This window comes from Heterodontus francisci, unplaced genomic scaffold, assembly GCF_036365525.1.
Source record: "Heterodontus francisci isolate sHetFra1 unplaced genomic scaffold, sHetFra1.hap1 HAP1_SCAFFOLD_1076, whole genome shotgun sequence".
Lineage (NCBI taxonomy): Eukaryota > Metazoa > Chordata > Chondrichthyes > Heterodontiformes > Heterodontidae > Heterodontus > Heterodontus francisci.
Window position 1 is genome coordinate 157,862 of NW_027140534.1, and position 9,639 is coordinate 167,500.

A 9,639-nucleotide genomic window follows, 5' to 3' on the forward strand; every position below is an offset into this window, starting at 1 on the left:
AAAACTCGAAAATAATCTCCAGAGACTAAGTCCGAAAGGGCAAATGGTTAACCAGTAAGCAGAGTAATCATTAACCAAAAATCGCAAAAGTAAGTAAAAAGTGTGAAATCATTAACCAAAAATCGCAAAAGTAAGTAAAAAGTGTGAAATCATTAACCAAAAACTCGAAAATAATGTCCAGAGACTAAGTCCAAAAGGGCAAATGGTTAACCAGTAAGCAGAGTAATCATTAACCAAAAAGCGCAAAAATATGTTAAAAGTGTGAAATCATTAACCAAAAACTCGAAAATAATGTGCAGAGACTAAGTCCGAAAGGGCAAATGGTTAACCAGTAAGCAGAGTAATCATTAACCAAAAATCGCAAAAGTAAGTAAAAAGTGTGAAATCATTAACCAAAAACTCGAAAATAATCTCCAGAGACTAAGTCCGAAAGGGCAAATGGTTAACCAGTAAGCAGAGTAATCATTAACCAAAAATCGCAAAAGTAAGTAAAAAGTGTGAAATCATTAACCAAAAACTCGAAAATAATGTCCAGAGACCAAGTCCGAAAGGGCAAATGGTTAACCAGTAAGCAGAGTAATCATTAACCAAAAATCGCAAAAGTAAGTAAAAAGTGTGAAATCATTAACCAAAAATCGCAAAAGTAAGTAAAAAGTGTGAAATCATTAACCAAAAACTCGAAAATAATCTCCAGAGACTAAGTCCGAAAGGGCAAATGGTTAACCAGTAAGCAGAGTAATCATTAACCAAAAATCGCAAAAGTAAGTAAAAAGTGTGAAATCATTAACCAAAAATCGCAAAAGTAAGTAAAAAGTGTGAAATCATTAACCAAAAAGTCGAAAATAATCTCCAGAGACTAAGTCCAAAAGGGCAAATGGTTAACCAGTAAGCAGAGTAATCATTAACCAAAAATCGCAAAAGTAAGTAAAAAGTGTGAAATCATTAACCAAAAACTCGAAAATAATCTCCAGAGACTAAGTCCGAAAGGGCAAATGGTTAACCAGTAAGCAGAGTAATCATTAACCAAAAGGCGCAAAAGTAAGTAAAAAGTATGAAATCAGTAACCAAAAAGCGCAAAAATATGTTAAAAGTGTGAAATCATTAACCAAAAAGTCGAAAATAATCTCCAGAGACTAAGTGCGAAAGGGCAAATGGTTAACCAGTAAGCAGAGTAATCATTAACCAAAAAGCGCAAAAATATGTTAAAAGTGTGAAATCATTAACCAAAAACTCGAAAATAATGTGCAGAGACTAAGTCCGAAAGGGCAAATGGTTAACCAGTAAGCAGAGTAATCATTAACCAAAAAGGGCAAAAGTAAGTAAAAAGTATGAAATCATTAACCAAAAAGCACAAAATTAAGTTAAAAGTGTGAAATCATTAACCAAAAAGTCGAAAATAATCTCCAGAGACTAAGTCCGAAAGGGCAAATGGTTAACCAGTAAGCAGAGTAATCATTAACCAAAAAGCGCAAAAATATGTTAAAAGTGTGAAATCATTAACCAAAAACTCGAAAATAATGTGCAGAGACTAAGTCCGAAAGGGCAAATGGTTAACCAGTAAGCAGAGTAATCATTAACCAAAAAGCGCAAAAATATGTTAAAAGTGTGAAATCATTAACCAAAAACTCGAAAATAATGTCCAGAGACTAAGTCCGAAAGGGCAAATGGTTAACCAGTAAGCAGAGTAATCATTAACCAAAAATCGCAAAAGTAAGTAAAAAGTGTGAAATCATTAACCAAAAACTCGAAAATAATGTCCAGAGACCAAGTCCGAAAGGGCAAATGGTTAACCAGTAAGCAGAGTAATCATTAACCAAAAATCGCAAAAGTAAGTAAAAAGTGTGAAATCATTAACCAAAAACTCGAAAATAATCTCCAGAGACTAAGTCCGAAAGGGCAAATGGTTAACCAGTAAGCAGAGTAATCATTAACCAAAAATCGCAAAAGTAAGTAAAAAGTGTGAAATCATTAACCAAAAACTCGAAAATAATGTCCAGAGACCAAGTCCGAAAGGGCAAATGGTTAACCAGTAAGCAGAGTAATCATTAACCAAAAATCGCAAAAGTAAGTAAAAAGTGTGAAATCATTAACCAAAAATCGCAAAAGTAAGTAAAAAGTGTGAAATCATTAACCAAAAACTCGAAAATAATCTCCAGAGACTAAGTCCGAAAGGGCAAATGGTTAACCAGTAAGCAGAGTAATCATTAACCAAAAATCGCAAAAGTAAGTAAAAAGTGTGAAATCATTAACCAAAAATCGCAAAAGTAAGTAAAAAGTGTGAAATCATTAACCAAAAAGTCGAAAATAATCTCCAGAGACTAAGTCCAAAAGGGCAAATGGTTAACCAGTAAGCAGAGTAATCATTAACCAAAAATCGCAAAAGTAAGTAAAAAGTGTGAAATCATTAACCAAAAACTCGAAAATAATCTCCAGAGACTAAGTCCGAAAGGGCAAATGGTTAACCAGTAAGCAGAGTAATCATTAACCAAAAGGCGCAAAAGTAAGTAAAAAGTATGAAATCAGTAACCAAAAAGCGCAAAAATATGTTAAAAGTGTGAAATCATTAACCAAAAAGTCGAAAATAATCTCCAGAGACTAAGTCCGAAAGGGCAAATGGTTAACCAGTAAGCAGAGTAATCATTAACCAAAAATCGCAAAAATATGTTAAAAGTGTGAAATCATTAACCAAAAACTCGAAAATAATGTGCAGAGACTAAGTCCGAAAGGGCAAATGGTTAACCAGTAAGCAGAGTAATCATTAACCAAAAAGGGCAAAAGTAAGTAAAAAGTATGAAATCATTAACCAAAAAGCACAAAATTAAGTTAAAAGTGTGAAATCATTAACCAAAAAGTCGAAAATAATGTCCAGAGACCAAGTCCGAAAGGGCAAATGGTTAACCAGTAAGCAGAGTAATCATGAACCAAAAATCGCAAAAGTAAGTAAAAAGTATGAAATCATTAACCAAAAAGGGCAAAAGTAAGTAAAAAGTATGAAATCATTAACCAAAAATCGCAAAAGTAAGTAAAAAGTATGAAATCATTAACCAAAAATCGCAAAAGTAAGTAAAAAGTATGAAATCATTAACCAAAAAGCACAAAATTAAGTTAAAAGTGTGAAATCATTAACCAAAATGTCGAAAACAATGTCCAGAGACTAAGTCCGAAAGGGCAAATGGTTAACCAGTAAGCAGAGTAATCATTAACCAAAAATCGCAAAAGTAAGTAAAAAGTGTGAAATCATTAACCAAAAACCCGAAAATAATGTCCAGAGACTAAGTCCGAAAGGGCAAATGGTTAACCAGTAAGCAGAGTAATCATTAACCAAAAATCGCAAAAGTAAGTAAAAAGTGTGAAATCATTAACCAAAAACTCGAAAATAATGTCCAGAGACTAAGTCCGAAAGGGCAAATGGTTAACCAGTAAGCAGAGTAATCATTAACCAAAAGGCGCAAAAGTAAGTAAAAAGTATGAAATCAGTAACCAAAAAGCGCAAAAATATGTTAAAAGTGTGAAATCATTAACCAAAAACTCGAAAATAATGTGCAGAGACTAAGTCCGAAAGGGCAAATAATTAACCAGTAAGCAGAGTAATCATTAACCAAAAAGCGCAAAAATATGTTAAAAGTGTGAAATCATTAACCAAAAACTCGAAAATAATGTCCAGAGACTAAGTTCGAAAGGGCAAATGGTTAACCAGTAAGCAGAGTAATCATTAACCAAAAATCGCAAAAGTAAGTAAAAAGTGTGAAATCATTAACCAAAAAGCACAAAATTAAGTTAAAAGTGTGAAATCATTAACCAAAAAGTCGAAAATAATCTCCAGAGACTAAGTCCGAAAGGGCAAATGGTTAACCAGTAAGCAGAGTAATCATTAACCAAAAAGCGCAAAAATATGTTAAAAGTGTGAAATCATTAACCAAAAACTCGAAAATAATGTGCAGAGACTAAGTCCGAAAGGGCAAATAATTAACCAGTAAGCAGAGTAATCATTAACCAAAAAGCGCAAAAATATGTAAAAAGTGTGAAATCAGTAACCAAAAAGCGCAAAAGTAAGTAAAAAGTGTGAAATCATTAACCAAAAACTCGAAAATAATCTCCAGAGACTAAGTCCGAAAGGGCAAATGGTTAACCAGTAAGCAGAGTAATCATTAACCAAAAAGCGCAAAAATATGTTAAAAGTGTGAAATCATTAACCAAAAACTCGAAAATAATGTGCAGAGACTAAGTCCGAAAGGGCAAATAATTAACCAGTAAGCAGAGTAATCATTAACCAAAAAGCGCAAAAATATGTAAAAAGTGTGAAATCAGTAACCAAAAAGCGCAAAAGTAAGTAAAAAGTGTGAAATCATTAACCAAAAACTCGAAAATAATCTCCAGAGACTAAGTCCGAAAGGGCAAATGGTTAACCAGTAAGCAGAGTAATCATTAACCAAAAATCGCAAAAATATGTTAAAAGTGTGAAATCATTAACCAAAAACTCGAAAATAATGTGCAGAGACTAAGTCCGAAAGGGCAAATGGTTAACCAGTAAGCAGAGTAATCATTAACCAAAAAGGGCAAAAGTAAGTAAAAAGTATGAAATCATTAACCAAAAAGCACAAAATTAAGTTAAAAGTGTGAAATCATTAACCAAAAAGTCGAAAATAATGTCCAGAGACCAAGTCCGAAAGGGCAAATGGTTAACCAGTAAGCAGAGTAATCATGAACCAAAAATCGCAAAAGTAAGTAAAAAGTATGAAATCATTAACCAAAAAGGGCAAAAGTAAGTAAAAAGTATGAAATCATTAACCAAAAATCGCAAAAGTAAGTAAAAAGTATGAAATCATTAACCAAAAATCGCAAAAGTAAGTAAAAAGTATGAAATCATTAACCAAAAAGCACAAAATTAAGTTAAAAGTGTGAAATCATTAACCAAAATGTCGAAAACAATGTCCAGAGACTAAGTCCGAAAGGGCAAATGGTTAACCAGTAAGCAGAGTAATCATTAACCAAAAATCGCAAAAGTAAGTAAAAAGTGTGAAATCATTAACCAAAAACCCGAAAATAATGTCCAGAGACTAAGTCCGAAAGGGCAAATGGTTAACCAGTAAGCAGAGTAATCATTAACCAAAAATCGCAAAAGTAAGTAAAAAGTGTGAAATCATTAACCAAAAACTCGAAAATAATGTCCAGAGACTAAGTCCGAAAGGGCAAATGGTTAACCAGTAAGCAGAGTAATCATTAACCAAAAGGCGCAAAAGTAAGTAAAAAGTATGAAATCAGTAACCAAAAAGCGCAAAAATATGTTAAAAGTGTGAAATCATTAACCAAAAACTCGAAAATAATGTGCAGAGACTAAGTCCGAAAGGGCAAATAATTAACCAGTAAGCAGAGTAATCATTAACCAAAAAGCGCAAAAATATGTTAAAAGTGTGAAATCATTAACCAAAAACTCGAAAATAATGTCCAGAGACTAAGTTCGAAAGGGCAAATGGTTAACCAGTAAGCAGAGTAATCATTAACCAAAAATCGCAAAAGTAAGTAAAAAGTGTGAAATCATTAACCAAAAAGCACAAAATTAAGTTAAAAGTGTGAAATCATTAACCAAAAAGTCGAAAATAATCTCCAGAGACTAAGTCCGAAAGGGCAAATGGTTAACCAGTAAGCAGAGTAATCATTAACCAAAAATCGCAAAAATATGTTAAAAGTGTGAAATCATTAACCAAAAACTCGAAAATAATGTGCAGAGACTAAGTCCGAAAGGGCAAATGGTTAACCAGTAAGCAGAGTAATCATTAACCAAAAAGGGCAAAAGTAAGTAAAAAGTATGAAATCATTAACCAAAAAGCACAAAATTAAGTTAAAAGTGTGAAATCATTAACCAAAAAGTCGAAAATAATGTCCAGAGACCAAGTCCGAAAGGGCAAATGGTTAACCAGTAAGCAGAGTAATCATGAACCAAAAATCGCAAAAGTAAGTAAAAAGTATGAAATCATTAACCAAAAAGGGCAAAAGTAAGTAAAAAGTATGAAATCATTAACCAAAAATCGCAAAAGTAAGTAAAAAGTATGAAATCATTAACCAAAAATCGCAAAAGTAAGTAAAAAGTATGAAATCATTAACCAAAAAGCACAAAATTAAGTTAAAAGTGTGAAATCATTAACCAAAATGTCGAAAACAATGTCCAGAGACTAAGTCCGAAAGGGCAAATGGTTAACCAGTAAGCAGAGTAATCATTAACCAAAAATCGCAAAAGTAAGTAAAAAGTGTGAAATCATTAACCAAAAACCCGAAAATAATGTCCAGAGACTAAGTCCGAAAGGGCAAATGGTTAACCAGTAAGCAGAGTAATCATTAACCAAAAATCGCAAAAGTAAGTAAAAAGTGTGAAATCATTAACCAAAAACTCGAAAATAATGTCCAGAGACTAAGTCCGAAAGGGCAAATGGTTAACCAGTAAGCAGAGTAATCATTAACCAAAAGGCGCAAAAGTAAGTAAAAAGTATGAAATCAGTAACCAAAAAGCGCAAAAATATGTTAAAAGTGTGAAATCATTAACCAAAAACTCGAAAATAATGTGCAGAGACTAAGTCCGAAAGGGCAAATAATTAACCAGTAAGCAGAGTAATCATTAACCAAAAAGCGCAAAAATATGTTAAAAGTGTGAAATCATTAACCAAAAACTCGAAAATAATGTCCAGAGACTAAGTCCGAAAGGGCAAATGGTTAACCAGTAAGCAGAGTAATCATTAACCAAAAATCGCAAAAGTAAGTAAAAAGTGTGAAATCATTAACCAAAAACTCGAAAATAATGTCCAGAGACCAAGTCCGAAAGGGCAAATGGTTAACCAGTAAGCAGAGTAATCATTAACCAAAAATCGCAAAAGTAAGTAAAAAGTGTGAAATCATTAACCAAAAACTCGAAAATAATCTCCAGAGACTAAGTGCGAAAGGGCAAATGGTTAACCAGTAAGCAGAGTAATCATTAACCAAAAATCGCAAAAGTAAGTAAAAAGTGTGAAATCATTAACCAAAAATCGCAAAAGTAAGTAAAAAGTGTGAAATCATTAACCAAAAAGTCGAAAATAATCTCCAGAGACTAAGTGCGAAAGGGCAAATGGTTAACCAGTAAGCAGAGTAATCATTAACCAAAAAGCGCAAAAATATGTTAAAAGTGTGAAATCATTAACCAAAAACTCGAAAATAATGTGCAGAGACTAAGTCCGAAAGGGCAAATGGTTAACCAGTAAGCAGAGTAATCATTAACCAAAAAGGGCAAAAGTAAGTAAAAAGTATGAAATCATTAACCAAAAAGCACAAAATTAAGTTAAAAGTGTGAAATCATTAACCAAAAAGTCGAAAATAATCTCCAGAGACTAAGTCCGAAAGGGCAAATGGTTAACCAGTAAGCAGAGTAATCATTAACCAAAAAGCGCAAAAATATGTTAAAAGTGTGAAATCATTAACCAAAAACTCGAAAATAATGTGCAGAGACTAAGTCCGAAAGGGCAAATGGTTAACCAGTAAGCAGAGTAATCATTAACCAAAAAGCGCAAAAATATGTTAAAAGTGTGAAATCATTAACCAAAAACTCGAAAATAATGTCCAGAGACTAAGTCCGAAAGGGCAAATGGTTAACCAGTAAGCAGAGTAATCATTAACCAAAAATCGCAAAAGTAAGTAAAAAGTGTGAAATCATTAACCAAAAACTCGAAAATAATCTCCAGAGACTAAGTCCGAAAGGGCAAATGGTTAACCAGTAAGCAGAGTAATCATTAACCAAAAATCGCAAAAGTAAGTAAAAAGTATGAAATCATTAACCAAAAAGCGCAAAAATATGTTAAAAGTGTGAAATCATTAACCAAAAACTCGAAAATAATGTGCAGAGACTAAGTCCGAAAGGGCAAATGGTTAACCAGTAAGCAGAGTAATCATTAACCAAAAAGCGCAAAAATATGTTATAAGTGTGAAATCATTAACCAAAAACTCGAAAATAATGTCCAGAGACTAAGTCCGAAAGGGCAAATGGTTAACCAGTAAGCAGAGTAATCATTAACCAAAAAGCGCAAAAATATGTTAAAAGTGTGAAATCATTAACCAAAAACTCGAAAATAATGTCCAGAGACTAAGTCCGAAAGGGCAAATGGTTAACCAGTAAGCAGAGTAATCATTAACCAAAAAGCGCAAAAATATGTTAAAAGTGTGAAATCATTAACCAAAAACTCGAAAATAATGTCCAGAGACTAAGTCCGAAAGGGCAAATAATTAACCAGTAAGCAGAGTAATCATTAACCAAAAAGCGCAAAAGTAAGTAAAAAGTGTGAAATCATTAACCAAAAAGTCGAAAATAATGCCCAGAGACTAAGTCCGAAAGGGCAAATGGATAACCAGAAAATCCGTCGAATAATGTCCAGAGACTAAGTCCGAAAGGGCAAATGGTTAACCAGTGGAAGGGCGATCAAGCGGAAAAATTTGCCCCGGTTACCCGGGATGGAGTTCCAGAGGTCCGGCCAGAGTTGTCAAATTCGTCCCGCTGATCGGACGCTTGTCATTCGGGTGGCTGGGGGTTGGCGGGGTATCTGCACAGTAGTAGGAGGTGGCAAGTCGGGACTTGGACGTTTATTCCAAGAGTCCACCCGAGCCTCCAGGTCTGCAGAGACCGACCCTAGCTGCCGCCCAACCGACTTTTAAGCCTTTTTCGGATGGGGATTTTTTCCCATTTTCGTCCATTTTTCGGGTTTTCTGTCGGGCTTAATAGGCGGCAGCCTGACCCCCGGCCGAGGCGGGGGGCGCACTCTCCCTTGCGTAAGGGTCCGGATTTGCCCCGGAAAGTGCCCCCGACGGCCTCCCGACCCGGGTGCCTGCAGGGCGGGGGAAAGGGTAGTCCCAGCCGCAGGAAATCATTAACCAAAAGACTTAGCCGTCGGGGCAGAGGCTAAGACCCGGGCTGGTGAAATCATTAACCAAAAGGAATGCACCCTTTTCCGAAAGTGCAGGCCGAAATAAGGCGAGCCTTGGGCCGGGAAGGCCAAAACCCCCAACTCATGGAAGTGTATGGGGTCGGACTCGGCGACTTTCCCGGGCCCCGAGTTGACCTTTCCCCACGGGGGCGGTCAAGTTGCTCCCGCCAAGAGGGCACGTTGCATTTGCTGCCGCTCTAGTCCCCGGGCTAGTTAATCAGTTGCCGTCGGAAGTCCCGATGCCGAAATGAAAAATGGCCGTTGCGGCGATTTGGCGCCTCATTTTCGGAAGGACTACCGGCAGGCAACCCGCCGAATTGACACTTGCGATTCGGGTGGCTGGGGGTTGGCGGGGTACCCGGAGATTTTCGGGAACTCGATTTTCAGAACTTTTGCTGGCAGCGGTTGCACTTGCAAAGTGGCCGAAGAAGTGCTCCCTCAAGGAAGGACCTTCTTTTGAAATAAAAGACCTTCCGAAGAGTGCCTGGAAGTCATTTATGAGCATTTAAGGGTAAATCTGGCGGACTTTCCATGCTCTGTTGCCGGCTCTGAAATATCGCACAGTTGGGTCTAGGCCGGTAGACTGGCTGTGAAAACAGACAAAGTGTTTTGGCGAGCGAGAGAAAACAAGGCCTTGGAACAGATTGGGGGGTGCGGAGGCACACCACACCCACAGGAAAAGAATTAATAAAAAAAAAAC